Source organism: Scylla paramamosain, chromosome 13, assembly GCF_035594125.1.
Source record: "Scylla paramamosain isolate STU-SP2022 chromosome 13, ASM3559412v1, whole genome shotgun sequence".
NCBI classification, from domain to species: domain Eukaryota; kingdom Metazoa; phylum Arthropoda; class Malacostraca; order Decapoda; family Portunidae; genus Scylla; species Scylla paramamosain.
The window spans coordinates 4,208,257-4,227,265 of NC_087163.1; the positions used below are offsets into that span (position 1 = coordinate 4,208,257).

General features: G+C 43.1%; 1 protein-coding gene across 1 annotated transcript in view; it reads left to right on the forward strand.

The window, feature by feature from the left end:
• The first annotated feature begins 571 nt into the window (after positions 1-571).
• The window catches only part of LOC135106360 (dnaJ homolog subfamily C member 13-like), a 102,563-nt gene continuing 84,125 nt past the window's right edge, over positions 572-19,009 (forward strand). The window contains 2 exon segments of the mRNA XM_064015297.1: positions 572-595; positions 9,399-9,492. The gene's annotated coding sequence lies outside the window, so the exon portion shown is untranslated.

Below are 19,009 nucleotides of genomic sequence, written 5' to 3' on the forward strand. Positions count from 1 at the left end.
GTGTGTGTGTGTGTGTGTGTGTGTGTTCCTTCTCTCTCTAGTTAGACCTTTTCCTCTTTATTTCGAATTAATTACTGTGGTGTATGCAATAGTAAAAAACCAATAGAGAAAAGAAATGGTAATGATAATTTGTAATAAAGAAGAGAAATTTTATGATTAACACTAAACTCTCTCTCTCTCTCTCTCTCTCTCTCTCTCTCTCTCTCTCTCTCTCTCTCTCTCTCTCTCTCTCTCTCTCTCTCTCTCTCTCTCTCTCTCTCTCTCTCTCTCGCCCGAAATTAAAACCGAGGCTTCTGCAGTCGCTCCCATTGTTGGAAGGTAATTATAGAGAGAACGGCCGAGCTCAACACTGAATGGGGGAGGCGATGATGACATTATTAACCTGAAGATTATAGCCGCCGCGCCTCCCTGCCCGCCGTGCTGGTGATGGAGGCCCGGGGGTAGGGGGAGAGAGAGAGAGGGGGCTGCTGCTGGGGTGGCGGTGACTGGAAAAGGGTGTTTGTTGGTGGTGGTGTGAGGTCGTGGTGTGTGTGTGTGTGTGTGTGTGTGTGTGTGTGTGTGTGTGTGTGTGTGTTCTGTTGGAGGGCGTTTTGAGGTGAGATTTTACCATGTTTATACAAGGTTTATTTATTTATTTATTTATTTATTTGTTTGTTTATTTACTTATTTATTTATTCGTTTTGTTGATTTAATCTGTTCACTTATTTATTCTATTTTGTTTATTATCTTTATTTTTTCATGTGTGTGGATGTATATCTTTCCAGGTTCAAAGGGAATAAGTATAAGTTTGCTGTTTATTTACTTATATTCGTTTATTTGTTTATTTATTAATTCATTCATTCATTTGGTATAGAAAGTGTGCTGTGAGGTTTTGAGCATGTGATTCTTTTTTCCTTTTTTTTTTCTTTTCGGTGACAGAGAAGAGAAAAATGTGTTGTTTGTTATGTTTTGAAGTGTGCAAGAGTTTATACTGTTTAATGGGGAAGAGTGTTTTGAAGTTCTAGAGTGTACAAGGGTCTGTTTTGGGAAATGAAGAGAGCGTTTAAAAGTTCTCACGGTGTGTTAGAGTTTGTTTGGTGGTGCAAGAACGGTGTGGAGTTTGAAACATTGTATAGAAGTGTGTGTGTGTGTGTGTGTGTGTGTGTGTGTGTGTGTGTGTGTGTGTGTGTGTGTGTGTGTGTGTGTTTCCTTCTTTTTTCCATGTTGGTAGATCCTTCTGAATGTTTAACCTTTTCACTGCGATACAAAACCATTAACAACACCAGAATTAATGCATGAAATCTTTATAAGCATTTACAAAAAAGAAGAGGATTAAAAAGAATAGATGTTGCAATTTCTAACCAGTTTAAAGATTGGAGGTGGCTGTGGAACAAGTAAAGATGTCTCAGAGTATTTAGTAATTAAGGAAAGTTGTACCAAATAGCAATTAAAGGGTTAAGGGGATGTGTGTTTATGTGTAGAAAACGGGTTTGTGGTGCATAAGCAAGTGTATCTTTTAGCTATTCATTTGTTTTCGGAAATATTAAACGACTGTCCCTTCGGTTGTTGGACAGTGATGAATGTGGGAGAATGTGGAAAGGTGCCTGGGTGAGGAACGTATGTGGATGTGAGTGGAAAAGTGTCCTGGAGTGCATGGGCAGTGCCGTTCATGCATTACTAGGTGGATATTCTTTAAGTTCTTAAGGATCTGGAAGCCTGTAGAGAGGTTAGGTTGGGTTAGGTTAGGTTTGATTAGTTTAGGTTTGGTTAGATTAGATTAAATTAGGTTTGGTTGGGTGAGGTTAGGTCAAGTTGGGTAAGGTTATATTAGGTTAGGTCAGGTTAGCTTAGGTCAGGTGAGGTGAGGTCAGGTTAGGTTAGGTTGGGTCAATTTAGGTTAGGTTGAAAGTGTTGAGCATGAATCAGGAGTATTTATGATGGTTACGATAGGTTAGGTTAGGTTAAGTCAGGTTAAAGTAAGTTATGTTGAATCACAATAGGTTAGATTAGGTAAAGTCAAGTTAAAGTAGGTTAGGTTGAATTAGGTTAAATTAGGTTGAAAATGAACATGAATCAGCGGAATGTAGCATAGTGTTAGAAGGGAAATTCTTGCTGCTGGGAGACGATTGGGCTGGAATGGCGGGGTGAAATGGGGTGTGGCAGCGTGCGGGGAGGGCCAGGGAGGGAGAAAGGAACCCTGTGTCTTGGGAATTAGCGTTTTTTTTTTTCCCTCATCATCCCCTCCCTCCAATTTTCTCTAATCTCCTGTCATTGTCTGTTCCTATTCTCCAGTTTGTTAGCTTTGTACTTTCTTTTTATTGGTTTTCTTTTATTCTTTTTTTCTTCATCCTCTCTTCGTTTTCCTCCTCGTTGACTTGCTGACTATCCTCCTCCTCCTCCTCCTCCTCCTCCTCCTCCTCCTCCTCCTCCTCCTCCTCCTCCTCCTCCTCCTCCTCCTCCTCCTCCTCCTATTCATTTATCTTTCTTAGACATTTCACTCAGATTTTTGTTTTCTGTTTTTCTTCAGCACTTTCTCCTCCTTTTCTCCTCCTTTTCTCCTCCTTTCACATTTTGCTAAATATGTCTTTTTTTGGGGGAAGGCCGGAAAGTTTTATTTCCTTAGTTCATCTCAACTTCTTCCTTTTCATTCATTCTAGTTTTTATTATTCTCTTTTTTAGCTGCAATCTTTTTCTCCATTACAATTTGCTCTCTCTCTCTCTCTCTCTCTCTCTCTCTCTCTCTCTCTCTCTCTCTCTCTCTCTCTCTCTCTCTCTCTCTCTCTCTCTCTCTCTCTCTCTCTCTCTCTCTGTAAATCATTCCTCGTTTAGTCCTCGCTTTCTCTAATACTTTATCTCTCCCTTTCATTCTCCCTACCTACTACATTTACATTTTCATTCTCTCCCTCCATCCTTCTTTACTATTATGTCGCTTTCTTGCTTTCACGAATTTCCTTATCTCTCCTGGCTTCCTTCCATTACTTCCTTTCTCTCCTTCATAATTACCTCTTATCTCTCTCTCTCTCTCTCTCTCTCTCTCTCTCTCTCTCTCTCTCTCTCTCTCTCTCTCTCTCTCTCTCTCTCTCTCTCTCTCTCTCTCTCTCTCTCTCTCTCTCTCTCTCGCTAAAGACAGTCACTCAAATGAAGCTGGAAATAAAGCCTTTTCCCGGATTTTTCCCCTAGGAACTTTCCGACAGAAGGGAGAGGAAAAGCTTCTCTAACAATCTCATTCATTATTGACATTTTTTCCTTCGCACCGGGGTTTGGGGAAGGGGGAGGGGATGGGGGAGGGGATGAAGGAATGGGAAAGGAAGGGAAGGAGGGAAGGGGAAGGGGAAAGGAGGGGAAAAATAGGTGTGCTTGTTTACTGTGTGTGTGTGTGTGTGTGTGTGTGTGTGTGTGTGTGTGTGTGTGTGTGTGTGTGTGTGTGTGTGTTTCCCCCTCATGGTATTTATATGTGTTTTGTTTCCTCAGTTCTCTTTCTCTCTCTCTCTCTCTCTCTCTCTCTCTCTCTCTCTCTCTCTCTCTCTCTCTCTCTCTCTCTCTCTCTCTCTCTCTCTCTCTCTCTCTCTCCCCGTGTTGAAAAATCTCTATAGGATTGTAAATTTGAAGGGGACCTGGAAATTATACAGGGCAGGGTGTCCTTAGTGTACCCTTACGTATTACTATTATTATTATTATTATTATTATTATTATTATTATTATTATTATTATTATTATTATTATTATTATTGTGGGAAAAAAAAAATTGCCGAGTACGATTTCAGTGCTTCTCTTAGGACACGTTTCGGACATGTTCTGTGTGGAGCCTCGTTGAAGTCATTACACTGAGGAAATGAGGCTATTCTCTGCAAGTTTCCCCTCTCAAGTTTACGTTTTGTGTGTGTGTGTGTGTGTGTGTGTGTGTGTGTGTGTGTGTGTGTGTGTGTGTGTGTGTGTGTGTGTGTGTGTAGTTTTCTTCCTCATTCCTGTGTCTGATCTCTCTCTCTCTCTCTCTCTCTCTCTCTCTCTCTCTCTCTCTCTCTCTCTCTCTCTCTCTCTCTCTCTCTCTCTCTCTCTCTCTCTCTCTCTCTCTCTCTCTCTCTCTCTCTCTCTCTCTCTCTCTCTCTCTCTCTCTCTCTCTCTCTCTCTCTCTCTCTCTCTCTTCCCCTACTCTTCCCAAGTCTTTATTATTCTCGTTTCATTATTAATATTTTCTGGGGTTCGTTAACACAATGACCCGGAGCGTGTGTGTTTTTATATCCTCTCTCTCTCTCTCTCTCTCTCTCTCTCTCTCTCTCTCTCTCTCTCTCTCTCTCTCTCTCTCTCTCTCTCTCTCTCTCTCTCTCTTGAATTTTTCCCTGTCTTTATTGTCCTCATTTGATTTTTTATTCCCATCCTCATTCATTCCGAGTTACAGTAATAGTCTGCGTATTTTTAGGGTTCCCTGCCTTATTTTTTACCATTAGCAAAATAATCTCGGAATATATGGAAATGTGGAAGTCGTGGGAGGTGGAGAGTTTTGTTACTGTTGCTATTGTTGTTAGTACTGGTGGTGGTGGTGGTGGTGGTGGTGGTGGTGGTGGTGGTGGTGGTGGTGGTGGTGGTGCAAATGCTTGTGAATTCTATACTGTGAGGTGTTTTGTTTGTATTTTTCTTTCTTATTCTTTTTTTTATTTTTTTATTCGGTTTTCTTTTTTATGTAGTTACCGGATTTTTCTTCTTCTTCTTCTTCTTCTTCTTCTGCTTCATCGTGTGTGTGTGTGTGTGTGTGTGTGTGTGTGTGTGTGTGTGTGTGTGTGTGTGTGTGTGTGTGTGATAGAAGTGCCTGTCTTTGTATATTTCCCTTTGTGTCTATCTACATGTCGGTGTCTGATTGTATGTCTATACTCATCTCTGTTCACGTGATTGTCCACCCATGAATTGCCTCTCAGTTTGTGTTTTTCTGCCTGTCTGTTACGTTTTCTCTCCACCTGTCCCTCCCTTTGCCTGTGTGTCTGTCTGGCTGATGAGTGTGAGCAGAACATCACTCTTTCTCCCCCTCCCATTCCCTAAACACACACACACACTCACACACATACACACACACACACACACACACACACACACACACACACACACACACACACACACGCTGCCGGGGAAGGAAAACAGTGAGAAGGATTAAGCAGGAAACTTTGTTCATTAAGTGATTTTTTCCCTTCATGGCAGTGACTTGACGTTTCATGTGTATGTGTGTGTGTGTGTGTGTGTGTGTGTGTGTGTGTGTGTGTGTGTGTGTGTGTGTGTGTGTGTGTGTGTGTGTGTGTGTGTGTGTGTGTGTGTGTGGACATCAGCGTAGTCTCATGCAACAAAACTGTGACAAAGAATTTATTGTATATTGGCGCCGTCAGCCGGAGCCATAAAACAGGGAGGCTGGGACGCCCGAGAGCCATTGTGGACGGTGATTTAATGGCGTCTGGCTGCCACGGCTCCTCACGGCTCACTCTGTCCCTTTGCCACTCTGTCCCGCCCTCATTCTGTCCCATCATCGCTCTATCCTATCTTCACTCTCTTCCGCTCTCATTCTGTCCCGCCCTCTGTGTTTCCCCTCCTCACTCTGCTGCGCCCTCACACCGTCCCGTCCTCTCATTGTTCCACCGTCACCCTGTTCCATCTTCACTCTATCCCGTCCACTCACTGTCATATCCTCTTTCCGTTCTGTCCTCTCTCTGTCTCCACCTCTCTCTGTCATTCACTTACTGTGCTCCAACTTCATGCTTCACTCTCATCTCATTCCCTTATCAAGTTTTTGTTCTATCGTTCTTCTGTTTCTTATGATCAACGGCTTCCACTCTGAGTCATTTGTTGTCACCATCTTGCATCCTCAGTCTGTTCACCATGTCACTGTCATAATGCTGCATGTTCACGCTGCTTCACCATGATCATCTTTTTTTTTTCCATCCCGTTTCATCCTGAACTTTTATTTCTTTCTTCCTCACCCTGTTCTTCCCTCACCCCAGATCGGCCCCATCCTAAGTCCTTCCCATCCTGATCCACTCTCATCTCTCCAATTTTCCACCCTGTTTCATCATCATCATACTATTTTTCTCGTATATTCCACCCTCTCCCTACTCATGTTTTTTCACTCGATTCCACCCTCACCTTGTCCTCCTAATCATCGTGTTGTACCTTCGTCTGTCTAACCCGCCCTCCCCTTTATCCCTTACTCCCTTCAGTCTTCACGCTCCTCTAAATTCACGACACGCAAATTGGCAGCTCTTGGTATAGTTTCTTGTGTTAAGGTAAACACCCGATGATGCGCAGGCAGGTGCAAAGAGTTTATCTAAGTGAAGTTCAGGTGTACCAGGTATTAAAATGTTATCAGAACTTGGTAGAAAATCTCTTTGAACATAGATAGAAAGATAGATAGATAGATAGATAGATAGATAGATGAGTTGGTAGATAGACAGATAGATAGGCAAGCTGATACATAGATAGATCAATAGACAAACTGATAGACACAAATAGATAGACATGTAGATAGTTAGAGAGATAGATAAATAGATAAATATTTCAATGGCCACAGATCCATATGTACAATAAATATGCTAAATAAAATACATTAGCATTTACTCTAAACTAATATATAATAAACAGGCAAATGGACGCAATTTTGTCATATGCAAAACAGTGATTCTAGAAAGCAATTTGAATTTGTAAACATTGATCCTAAACCCATAGACAAAAAATAATGTTACATAGTTGATATGAAAATGTATGAGTTTAATATACCTTCACAGATAGATAGATAGATAGATAGATAGATAGATAGATAGATAGATAGATCATTACTGACTGTAGTTTCAATACACACTTGTAAAAAAAATATGCTACTGCTTTTTTTAATGTATATATCTGGAAAGTACACACACAAAACAGCCATAGTCCATAAAGTAATAAAGCACAATACAAGATACAAGATACAGATACAGTACAAAATACAGATCTTTAGAAATCCTTAGAATAAAACAAACACAAAACACTTAATTAACACAAATTCAAAATTAATTAGTAAAACAACACACACACACACACACACACACACACACACACACACACACACACACACACACACACACACACACACACACACACACACACACACACACGCCGAATTGCTACATGTATATCTCTCTCTGTGGCTTCCCTAGTCCTCTTTGTCGCACACCATTCCTCTTACTCACGTGGCTCACTCCCGCTTCTTCTTGACTTACTAAGCTCACTGGCTCAGAATCTTCCTCTGACTTCTCTAGCCCCAGTCGGCCCCGCTATCTTCCTCTGGTTCCCTGTCGCTCACGGTTATCTCCCTCCGTCTGGCTCACTGTCAGTCACTCTGTCTCCCTGTGGATCCCTCGCAACCTGTGGATTTTCTCGACCTCAAGGAAACACACGAAAAATTAAGTATGGAGTCGTGTGGGGAAAGAAGACTTGGAAGGGTTTGTGTGTATGTGTGTGTGTTGGAGGATTCTTGTCTTGTTGGTTTGTTATTTGTTGTTGTTGTTGTTGTTGTTGTTGTTGTTGTTGTTGTTGTTGTTGTAAGGTTCGTGTAGTGTTGTTGTGGCGTCATCTGATCTGCAATATACCTGCCAACATTCATACATGAGTCTCTTTTGTGTCCTTAGTGTTTGGTAGAGTTATTCATATCATGTTGACTTCAATTTTTCCTTCTTGTGTCCAGTCTTTCCCCTTCCTCCACCTGCTCACCCCCTTTCCTCCTCCTCCTCCTCCTCTTTCTCCCCCTTCTGCTCACCCCCAGCTTCCTCCTTCTTCCCCGCCTTCCGTATTCACCGGCTGCCAGGAGGTTCTTGTGGCTGTGTTTGTCTTTGGAGCCGAGTTGTGGAGATTGCCGAAGACGCGGCTAGCATGAGAAGTTCCCGTGAAGTGGTATGTGTTTACTCTACCTTCCCTTCCACCCTCCCTCCCTCCCTTCTTCCTTCCTTCTCTCCCTCCTGTCCCTCGTCCTTCCTTCCTTCCTTTCTACTACTTCTTTTTTTCTTTTACTATCACTTTTTTTTTTTACTCAACCCATCTTTGTACCCTCCCTCCTTTCTCACTCTTTCGTCCTTCCGTTCTTCCTCCTTTCCTTACCTCAGCTCTCTTCCTAACTCTAACTTTCCCTTCACGCTCCTGTCCACTTGTCCCTCATCTCGCGTCCTGCCTTCCTACCTTCTTTCCTTCCCTCCATTCACCTCTCCTCGCCTCTCCTTTCGTCATTTCTAGCTGCTCAGGTTATCACTTTTTCCATTTCGTCGTCAATTCTTTTCTTTTTTTTTGTTTCCTCTGGTTGCTTTTCATAACCTTTCTCACCAAGGTTTTTGTCTTTTTTTGGGGGGTAAATATATATAGGCTTTTACGTTTAGAAATTCGAGCTTAACGCAGACTAGTTGAAAATATGACTTAAATCGTAACTATAAACTCCACTATCTATTTTCTTCCTATGACAGACAGTTTTATTTATTTGTTTATTTTCTGTTTTATATTTCCAGAGAGTATTCCATGTGGCTCTCTCTCTCTCTCTCTCTCTCTCTCTCTCTCTCTCTCTCTCTCTCTCTCTCTCTCTCTCTCTCTCTCTCTCTCTCTCTCTCTCTCTCTCTCTCTCTCTCTCTCTCTCTCTCTCTCTCTCTCTCTCTCTCTCTCTCTCTCTCTCTCAGATTATGTACAGCAGTGTGTCGGGTGCAGGGCTGGAGGTAAAACAAGTTACCGGATTAAGAAAGCGCAGCGCAATACAAAACTTTCAGAATCCCCAAATAGCGCAGCCTAAGTTCGTGCCTGCCATTTGCTTCCCTGCTTGATTCCTCACGACTCACCTTTCCAACTTCTTCATTCCTGCTTTTAATCGTGACTTGGAACTGTGGGAAGCTGTCAGGCGGCGCGCGGCGGGCGGGACATCACGTCAAAGCCGCCGCGAAGTAATGAAGAAATGTAATGGCTGGCTGGAACTGGAGTCGCTTCTTGGTCTTTAGAGATCTGTGTTCAAGTCCTGGTCGGCTTAGTAGTCTTGAAATTACGTTCTTACTTATATCTGCCATTGAACTTCGGTTTCCTTGTCTGGCGCGGGGTTCATAACGCTGACTGTTAGCGTCACATGAGCCATTTCGCTGTAACGTATCGTAAACCATTAACACAAACGGCCCTGGGAGTGAATTAAACGTATATATTACATGGCTTTCATTACAGAACTGACGTCATCACACGGAGAGAAAAGTACAGTAAAGAAAAAAATGCCTTCATATTGGAGAGTCATCGAAGTCACTTGAAACTCGTTGTTTTAATAAATCATCCGCATTTTTCCATCAACTTTACCTTCCCCTGGAAATCAACTATTTTCAAACACTTATTTTTTATGCCTTGTACTTTTAACTCTTGTAGATCTGAGTGCATTTTTCCTTGTCGCTTTGCAGTGGTGCTCGAGGAACGCCCCTGTCCTGTGGCCGCCGCGCAGACACAGGTGGGGGACGTGTGGTGGCGTGCTCAGGTGTGCTGTCCCGCGTGCAGGTGAGTTTATTTGTCTTTTGTTTTTTGCCTTTTTTTTTTCTCCTTGCTTTTGTTTATATTTTTATTCTTTATTTCGTTCTTTTCTTGTTTTTCTCTTGTTTTTCTTCTTCTTCTTCTTCTTCTTCTTCTTCTTCTTCTTCTTCTTCTTCTTCTTCTTCTTCTTCGTATTATTATTATTATTATTATTATTATTATTATTATTATTATTATTATTATTATTATTATAATTATTATTATTATTATTATTACTATTATTATTAACATCATCATTTCATCATCATCATCATCATCATCATCATCATCATCACCACCACCACCACCATCATCATCATCGTCAACATCATTATTATTGTTTTATAGGTATTATTGTTGCTGTTGTTGTTGTTGTTGTTGTTCCTGTTGTTATCGTCATTATTATTATTATTATTATTATTATTATTATTATTATTATTATTATTATTATTATTATCACCATCATCATCAGTATCATTATCGTCAAGACCATTTCCTGTGAGAACAAAGAGAACACAAACAACAACACATCACTGTAGCACAAAGAAAAAAGAAAGAAAGGTTGCAAGCATAAAATCGCAGCGACATGCAACTTACTCTTGACTGTAAGTTATTATCTGAAACAACTCTAACATATCGCATACGTTACCTGTTACTCTCTCTCTCTCTCTCTCTCTCTCTCTCTCTCTCTCTCTCTCTCTCTCTCTCTCTCTCTCTCTCTCTCTCTCTCTCTCTCTCTCTCTCTCTCTCTCTCTCTCTCTCTCTCTAGTCACTCTCACTATAAAGACAATTCAGACTCACCTTCTTTAGCCTGAAATTTACGAGAATCAGGATATTAAAGTTTCTCTCGCAAAGTTTAACTCCGGAGATGTTTATGGCCATGCTCAGAGGGGGTAACTTTTCCTCGTGTGGGGGGTAGAGGGGGTAGGGGGATGTAGGGGGAGGGAATAAGAGGGATGTGAGCAGGTGAGAGGAAAGGAAGGAAGGAAGGAAGGAAGGAAGGTATACGTAAGGAGGAGAGGAAGAGCTGTAAGAGGAAAACTGTAAGGAGATGGAAGGGGAGGAAGGAAAGAATAAAGAGGAAGGGGAAGAAGAAGAAAGGGTTAGAAGGAAAGAGGAAGGGGGAAGGGGTATGTAAGAAAAGAAGGAAGGGAGATTTTAGTGGAAGGAGGAGAGGAGAATGTAAGAGGAAAAGGAGAAAGGAATGAAAGGAGATGAAGGAGAAAATGGAGATTTTAAGAGAAGAATGGATAGGAATATAATAGGAAGAATAGAAAGGAATATGAGGGAAGGGAAGCTAGGAACAAGTGAAAGAATGGAGAAAGAGGAATAAGAAAATAGAATAGGGAAATGAAGAAGAGGAAAGAAGGAAGGAAGAAATGGAATGGAGAAATGGAGGCAAGGAGAAAACGAGATATGGGAAGCTGGGAGGGTAGAGAAGAAAGAGGGAGGTGAGGGGAAAGATGAAAGGGAGACATGAGGGGAAGGGGGATTGGGAGATGTGATGGGGTGGAGAGAACCTTGCCTGGGGAGGTTGAAAAGGCGGGGGGTGAATGGGGAGGAAGGGGAAGTGAGGCGAGGGATCATTTTGGGAATGGACCTCAATCCTGAGAGAGAGAGAGAGAGAGAGAGAGAGAGAGAGAGAGAGAGAGAGAGAGAGAGAGAGAGAGAGAGAGAGAGAGAGAGAGAGAGAGAGAGAGAGAGAGAGAGAATAAATTGACAAGCGTGTTAGGAATTCTGGGAAAAAAATAAATAAAAATATATGTACATCCTCTCTTATTATTATCATTATTATTATTATAACCACCACCACCACCACCACCACCACCACCACCACCACCACCACCACTATCACCACCAACATCACACATCTCTCTTTTGTACCCATCACCTTTACTCCCTTTCTTCCTTATACCCTTCCCTCCATACCCCTCCTCCTCTGCCTCCTCCTCCTCCTCCTCCTGCTCCTCCTCCACAGCACCCGCAGGAACAATATTAAAATCCCCTGGCCTGACACGCGTGCCGGGAACTCCAACTTTATAACTAAGTGTTGGAGTATGTATTAGGGCGAACTATCTTGCCGCTGGATTTATAGGAAGTGTTGGAGTGGTTGGGAGGAGCCATTATGTAGGAGAGTAGGGGGAGTGAGGGGATGAAGGGGAGGGGGCAAGATGATGGTGCTTTGGGGTGGTTGGTGGTGGTGGTGGTGGTGGTGGTGGTGGAAAGAGGAGGGGTGATTTGCGGGAGAGGGGGAGTGGAGAAGATGAGGTGGTGGTGGAGGAGAAGGTGGAAGAAGAAGAAATTTTAAAGATGGATGTTCTTGATCTCAACTATTAATTACTACTACTACTACTACTACTACTACTACCACTACTACTACTACTACCACCACCACTACTATCACTGCCTCATGACATTTACGCCAAGGTGGCCAGACAGAGGGCGTGGGTGTCAGTAGATGTAACACCTGCAATTAGCGCGTGACAGGTATCAAGGCAGGATCGACCAGGGCCCGGCCACACTCTGTTTCTGCCGGTTAGGTTACGTGTGGGTCATGATGAGGCTTATAATGGGAGGGTCTGGAAAGTGAGATTGTATGGCAGAATGGTAAACTTATCTATGGTGTATAGGGGAGGTTATGATAATCTTTTTTAACTTATTCATTTATGTGTTTAGTTAGTAAGCTGGTTGTTTAGTGAGGTGGTTTGTTTGTTTAGTTATCTCGTTGGTTTTTTGTGAAGTTTATTAGTTGGTTCGTTAGTTTGTGTTAGGTAGTTTGCTAGAGTTAGTTAAATAGGTTGTTAGTTTGTTAAGAGTTATATTGTTATTTATTTATTTTTTTCTTTTTTTGTTTACTCTAGTCTGTGGTATTTTTCTCATTTACATTAGTCTGTGTTATATTTTTCCTTTTTATTCTTTTTGCTATTTACGATAGACTCAGGAAAATCTTTGTTCTTTACGGTGTACTACAGTAAATTCCCCCCCCCCCTCCTTACGGCGAAGGGAAGCGGGCGAAAGTATCAGACATTAAAGAAAGTAGAGGAGTTTCTTAAATCTGGAGCCAATTTAGTTCTTGGGGTAACATGATGTTTCCTCTCTCAGAAAAAAAAAAAAATCCAAGTTTTACGAAAGAGAGAAAGAAGGGAGGAAGGAAGGAAAGGAACTTCGTCTGTGTTTCTTTGCTTATATCTTTATCATTGAAGTAGGAACATAAGGGAGATTCTCAAGTTACTTTACCTTTCTCTAGCGTCACCGTACTAGATATTACTGAAGCTGCGCATGGACACCTTGTACAGTCACGAGCAAAAGTTTGTTCACTACCGTATTCAACCGTAAGGCCTCCGATGTGCTGCCTGTTACCTTTCAAGGAGATCAAAGGACGTCAGAGTGAAGGAACACGTTAAACAGTAGATGTGAGAGCGGCAGGTGACAAGACTTCTGGCCGCGATTGTACTTCATAGTGTGTTGAAGTGACTGATTGTGAAGAACTTACGCTTTTTATCTTGATTTTGATTAACTGATTGAAGACATATTTTGGTGGATCGGTGGATGGATGGATTGAAGCTTTAGTGGTTTAATAGACAAGCTTGGTTTTGGTTGACTGATAGAATGATTGAAGCTGTTTTTAATGGATGGATGAAGACCTGATTTTGGTGATTGGATTGATTTGAGTGAAGTTTGATTTTGATGTATTGATTGAATGAACGTTTTACTTGATTGGCTGGTTAACTGAAGCTGACTGATCTTGTTTTGATTGGTTTGATATTGATTTTATTGTTTTTATTCATAGAAACTTGATTTTTATAGAAGAAAAGATTGACAAGTTGATTTCGATGAACTGATTGACTGACTGACTGACTGACTAAAGATTGAATTGATTGGCTGACTGACTGACTGACTGACAGATAAAAGCTTGATTTGATTGGCTTTCTGACTGACTGACTGACTGACTGACTGACTGACTGACTAAAGATTGAATTGATTGGCTGACTGACTGACTGACTGAAGCTCGATTTTGATTAACTGAAACTTGATTTAGATAACTGACTGAAGACACTGAAGCAACACATAACGACATCACATTTACGTTGCGCTGAAATCTTATGTGGCTGAAAGAAAACACACTTGTGGCGACCTTGATTTTGTGGAGCAGAAGAGCGAGAGTGAATGTCCTTCGTCAGCCAGGGAATCCTTGCTGAATAGTTGCATTTTTCGGGGCCGGGAGAGAAGCGCGGTCATGTCCTGCTCTTAATGACGTTCCGGGGGCGAAGGGACCTGATAAAGAAGAGGAATTCAAGTGACTTTTTCTCCCAGTACCGCTCAGTTTTCAGGCAGTTCATCTAGTGTGCGCCGGGAGGACATGGGGTGGGGGGTGGTAAGGGGTTGCGGGGGCGGTTGTGGGGTGCTGCAAGGGACGGGGTACCTTTTAGAACGGGAGGAAAACAGTGAACCAAACACACTTCTTTGTTACCCTCCTCCTCCATCTCTCCTTCCTCCTTCGTTCTGCCTCCTCCTCCTCCTCCTCCTCCTCCTCCTCCTGCTCTCTTTCCAACTCTTCCTGCTATTCTTCCTACCCTTCCTCTTTCTTCTCCTCCCTTTCTCTTTCTCTCCCTCCGTAGTCGAATAAAAGGTAATTGTGTGTCATGGCGTGTTTTTAGAAACGGAGGCGGAACAGACTCCTGCTCTCTCTGTCTCCCTCTCTCTCTATTTAATATTTATGTAAGCAATAACATTGTAATTTCCTTACCACTTGTATTCTCAACTCCGTCAAAGGGAATGGGTTGCAATGCAGATGGATGTGAAGTCGGGTCGTCGTGCGGGTCAGGAAGGCCAAGGCGACCCGACGACTTCCACCCGTAGCGACGCCCTCCGCCCGAATCTTCCCTTCATCTTCAAAGCCAAACTTACACTCAACTCAATCGCGTCTTTTCGGAACTGGGAAAATATTGAGGCCGTGAGATTAAAAAGTGCTAAAACTCCCGGGGAAGGCAGAGGATTCCCGCCCTTGTGCTTCCGGGAGACGCGGGCCAATGTCGCTCCCCTGAAATTTTGGAGAGTCTTGCGCTTTAGGCTGAGCGAACGAAACGAAATGTAGTCGCTGTCGAAATGCAAACTTCTCGTTAGGCTTTGTTGGCCAAGTTACATTTGGCTTTGTCGCCGCCCGAGTTTGTTGCGAGTTACTTGGAGGAGGAAGAGGAGGAGGAGGAGGAGGAGGGGGATTCCGATCGACCTAGGAGGATGTGGAGGTGAGAACGAAATGGTGTGTTGGAGGGAGAGGTGAAGGCTGATAGTAGATGGTGGAGGAGGAGGAGGACGAGGAGGGGCAGGCTGAGTGGAGGTGTTGGCTGAAGAGTTAGCGGGAGCAGCAGGAGGGGCGCGGCAGGGAGTGTAAAGAGGGAGGTGAGGGGAGGGTGTGAAGAGGCGAAAGTTAGGACGAGATGCTTAATGAGAGAGGCTGAGGGGTAGGGTAAGATTGGTAGAGGAGGGGCGTAGAGGGGCAGGGAGTGGAGATGTGAATTACTGATAGGAGAGAGAGAGAGAGAGAGAGGGGGGGGGAGAGAGAGAGAGAATTTGATTACATAAACATGGATATTAAGATAAGAGAAAATAATATGCCTGGTACATTTACATAGGAACTTATCGTAGGCTTCTGTCCTCCTCCTCCTCCTCCTCCTCCTCCTCCTCCTCTACTGCTTTTCCATACATTGCCGCTTCTTCAGGAGTCTTACACGCTGTAGTAACCCACGCATTATGTAGTACGCACGCCAGTTAAAGGAGAGGGTGCCACGGGTGCTCTCCGCGATGCCTCCCGCCCAGCCCTGCGTCAGTTGCTTGGCTCGTGCCCTTTGCTGTTCAATTCATGGAGTCCTTTTGATTTGGTTTCTTTTTTTTTCTTTTTTTTTTCTTTTTTTCTTTTTCTTTTTCTTTTTCTCTTTTTTTTACACGAGTTCACAGAGAGGGTAAGAGTTTGCGTGACACTTCGAGAAGGAAATTGGCGATATGTTTTTTTTCTATTTTTATTTTTATTATCGTTTCCGTTTGGTGAGGGACAACGCGAAGACTTTTTTCTATTTTTTTTATTATTATCTTTTTTAATTATTATATTTTTTCTCTATTATGATTTGCTGTTCTTTCTTTAGTGCATAACCACATATTTCCAGTCTCCTTTATGAAAAAAAAACTAGTAATTTTCGTAATTCTGTCAGGGCCTTATTTTCCACCCTCCGTCTATGGCCTCCTTTAAACGCATCGTCAGTTTTACATTCAGAAGTTTTTTTTTTTCCACCGTCTTCATTAGCCTCATAAGCGCCTTCGTCAGAGCCTCCGTCAGCGTCTTGCCTTTCTTTGTACATGCTCTGGTCAGCTCCTTCGTGAGCGTTTCTTGGGTGTATTCGTCGGCATCTCATTTGCCAGATTGGTGCACTCGGGAGGCGGTGACGCTCTTACTCGGAAGGAAATCAGGAAGAGAAATCGGCTGCGGCTTTGCTCAGGATGAAAAGAGTTCTTGTTTGCGAATAAATCAGTCTCTGGAATGGCGGCGTCCTTGCTGGCAGGAAATCAGCTTCTATTAGTATTGGTGGCAACATTCTTCAAATATGAAATGCATTTATAATTTTGAACTGAAAGCTCACGGAAAAGCGCTCGTGAAAAGAGTTACCGGAATTTTATTTATTTATTTATTTTTTATTTATTTATTTATTTTTTTTTTTTTCTTGTGCGAGACAGAAAAAAAGTTGATGGAAAAGCTTCCTTGTGAACTACCGCTGCCCTCGTGTGTAAAGGAAAGAGAGTAAGAGTCCCATTGGTGCTGGATTACAAGGAACGGGCCATTAATAAGGTCCAGTACACCCTGAGGAATCTGTAACGCTCTGGTCTAGAAAGAAAACGGCAGTAGTACTCAGGCGACTTCACGCAGGAGGAAGGTGCTCCAGGAAAATGTCAGCCGCTTTGTGCAGAAAGAGAAAATGCTCTTTGGAAAGTTGGCGGTGCCCTTGTTTAGAAGTAGGTAGCTTTTTCCTATAGCCAGCGGACTTGTTCTGGAGACTGACTGATCCTTAGCGCAGCAACGAAAATATGTGGCGCTTGGTCAAGAGAGAGAAGCGGCAGTCGGTGTCATTGTGGTGAGATACATGGTGACTGTGCGTTACTGTGTGTTAAGTTACGTTTTCTTCTTGTTTGGCAAAGACGATGAGCTGCACACTCCAGTTGCTGCTGCTCGGGATTGGGGCGGAATATAAATACCTACTCTCTTGCTTGAATGCAGTGTTCTTGCTTTGCTTCGCTGGATATTACACTATGAAAGTCTCCGCCAGTAGTGTCTCCAACTATTTTCTATCTTTTATCATCTGACAGCTCTCCCTTCCAATTATCTTTCAGTCTCCAATCACCTGTCAGGTCTTCCGGCTGTCTTTCTGTCTTTTATCATGTCAGGTCTTCCTTCCTTACCCCCGTTGGTTGGCTCCTCCCTCAGGGCCAGTGTCAGCTTCACCACCATATCCCTCAGTTTTTGCTCTTGGTAACATCCTGACGTCACACTCCTCGCCGGCACTTTCTTGCTTTCGACCTCACCTTTAACTTTTCTTTAACTTTATTTTTTTTTTCTCTCTCACTCATTTTCATTCCCCACAACCCAATCTTTTTCTTACCTGCACCTCGCTCTCCACTTTTCCTACACCCATTTTTACCACTCTCCATTTTCACTGTACCTTTCCTTTCCGTACATCACCTTTTTAAAAACTACCCATTCCATTCCCATGCCCTGGTCCCTCCACCCTCCATGCCTCCTCCCTCTTATGCCATTCCCTCTTGTGCTACCTTCGCCCCTCCTTTCCCCTCTCTCCTTCCCCTCCCTTGCCTCTCATCCCAGGACCCTCGAGACTTCCAGCCGACTTTGCAAGAGGTTCTGGTCGGCTCACAAGGTTCTGGATAACTTGATAAGGCGATGAAAGTACGTTGGAGGCGGAGGGAAGGGAAGGAGGGAGGGAGGGAAGGTGGGTAGGAAGCCGCGGAAGAAGTAGGAAGAGAGGTAGGAAGGAAAGGAGGCAACGCAACGAAGGATGAAATGGAGGAATATTGGGAGAAGTATAAGGAAGAAGGAAAATGAAGGAAGGAAAGAAAAAAAGTAAGTTAGGAAGTATTTTGTGGTTTTGAGGGAAAGTGTGTTAAGTAATAGAAGGAAGGATGAAATGAAGGAGTATTGGGGAAAGGATAGATAAGTAAAGGGAATACTGGGAAGGCAGAAAGTAATTAAGTATTTGTAGTTTTTGTTTGGGGAAATATGTTGAATAGTATTGGCAACGAAGGATGAAGTGAAGTATATTTGGGAAAAAAAAAGATAAGGAAAAAGGAAAATGAAGAAAGGATATCAGTGAAGGAAGTGTTTTTTTTTTTTTTTTGTAGTTATTGGAAAAATGTTGAATGATATTACTCAAGGATATATATATTGGACACGTGATAAAGAGGGAAACTTGAAAGTGGAAGAAGGAAGTAGAGAAACAGGAAAATAGTTTAAGTAGAGTAACTAAAGAAATAATACAAGTTAAAACGAGGTACGAAAAAAAAAAAGAAGAGAAGAGGAAAGTGAAATAGAGAGAGAGAGAGAGAGAGAGAGAGAGAGAGAGAGAGAGAGAGAGAGAGAGAGAGAGAGAGAGAGAAAGTGGAGCGGGACAAGAATAAAGAAAATAAGAAACACAGACACCAAGAATAAAGTTAATTACGAATGAATAGAAATAGAGAAGAAGAGGAGGAGAAGGAGGAGGAGAAGGAGGAGGAGGAGGAGGAGTTGTGCCTCTCAAGAAACCAATAACAGGGGCCACGCTGAGAATTCGTCGTTTCTTTGAGGCAACGATGAGACCCCCTCCCCCATGAGACCCCCGCCCTCTCTGCCCCCCGCCCTGCCCCCCTGCCGGTAATCTGGGAAGACGTGCCAGGAATACCTCACCTGCCCCTCCTGCTCAAGTAATGGACATGCCTCTCACCTGTGACAGCCCCCACTGACCCCCCCCAGCCCCCCACTGAACCCCCCAACACACTCAGACCTCGCCCTCTTATGCTCCTCACTCATACCTGTCTGCCCCTTACCTCTTAGACACTCCTGCATTACAGTTCTCATTCTTACACCTCTCTGTCTCGTGACCCTTAATCGGTTACCCCTTAGACACACCCTTATTTTCATTCCTTTCATTCCTATTCATCGTAAATATCTCAAATTTGTGGTATTTTGTGTCTTCTTTCGTCTTATAATTCTCAGTCTCTCCCTCTTTCTTGCTTTCGTTTCTCTTCCTTCTCTCTCTCTCTCTCTCTCTCTCTCTCTCTCTCTCTCTCTCTCTCTCTCTCTCTCTCTCTCTCTCTCTCTCTCTCTCTCTCTCTCTCTCTCTCTCTCTCTCTCTCTCTCTCTCTCTCTCTCTCTCTCTCTCTCCCCCTCACAGTCATCTTAGGTTTCCTCCAGGCCCTCCTTCTCCCCCTCAGAAGCTCTAATGAAGGGGAGACATGTCCCTGTCCCACC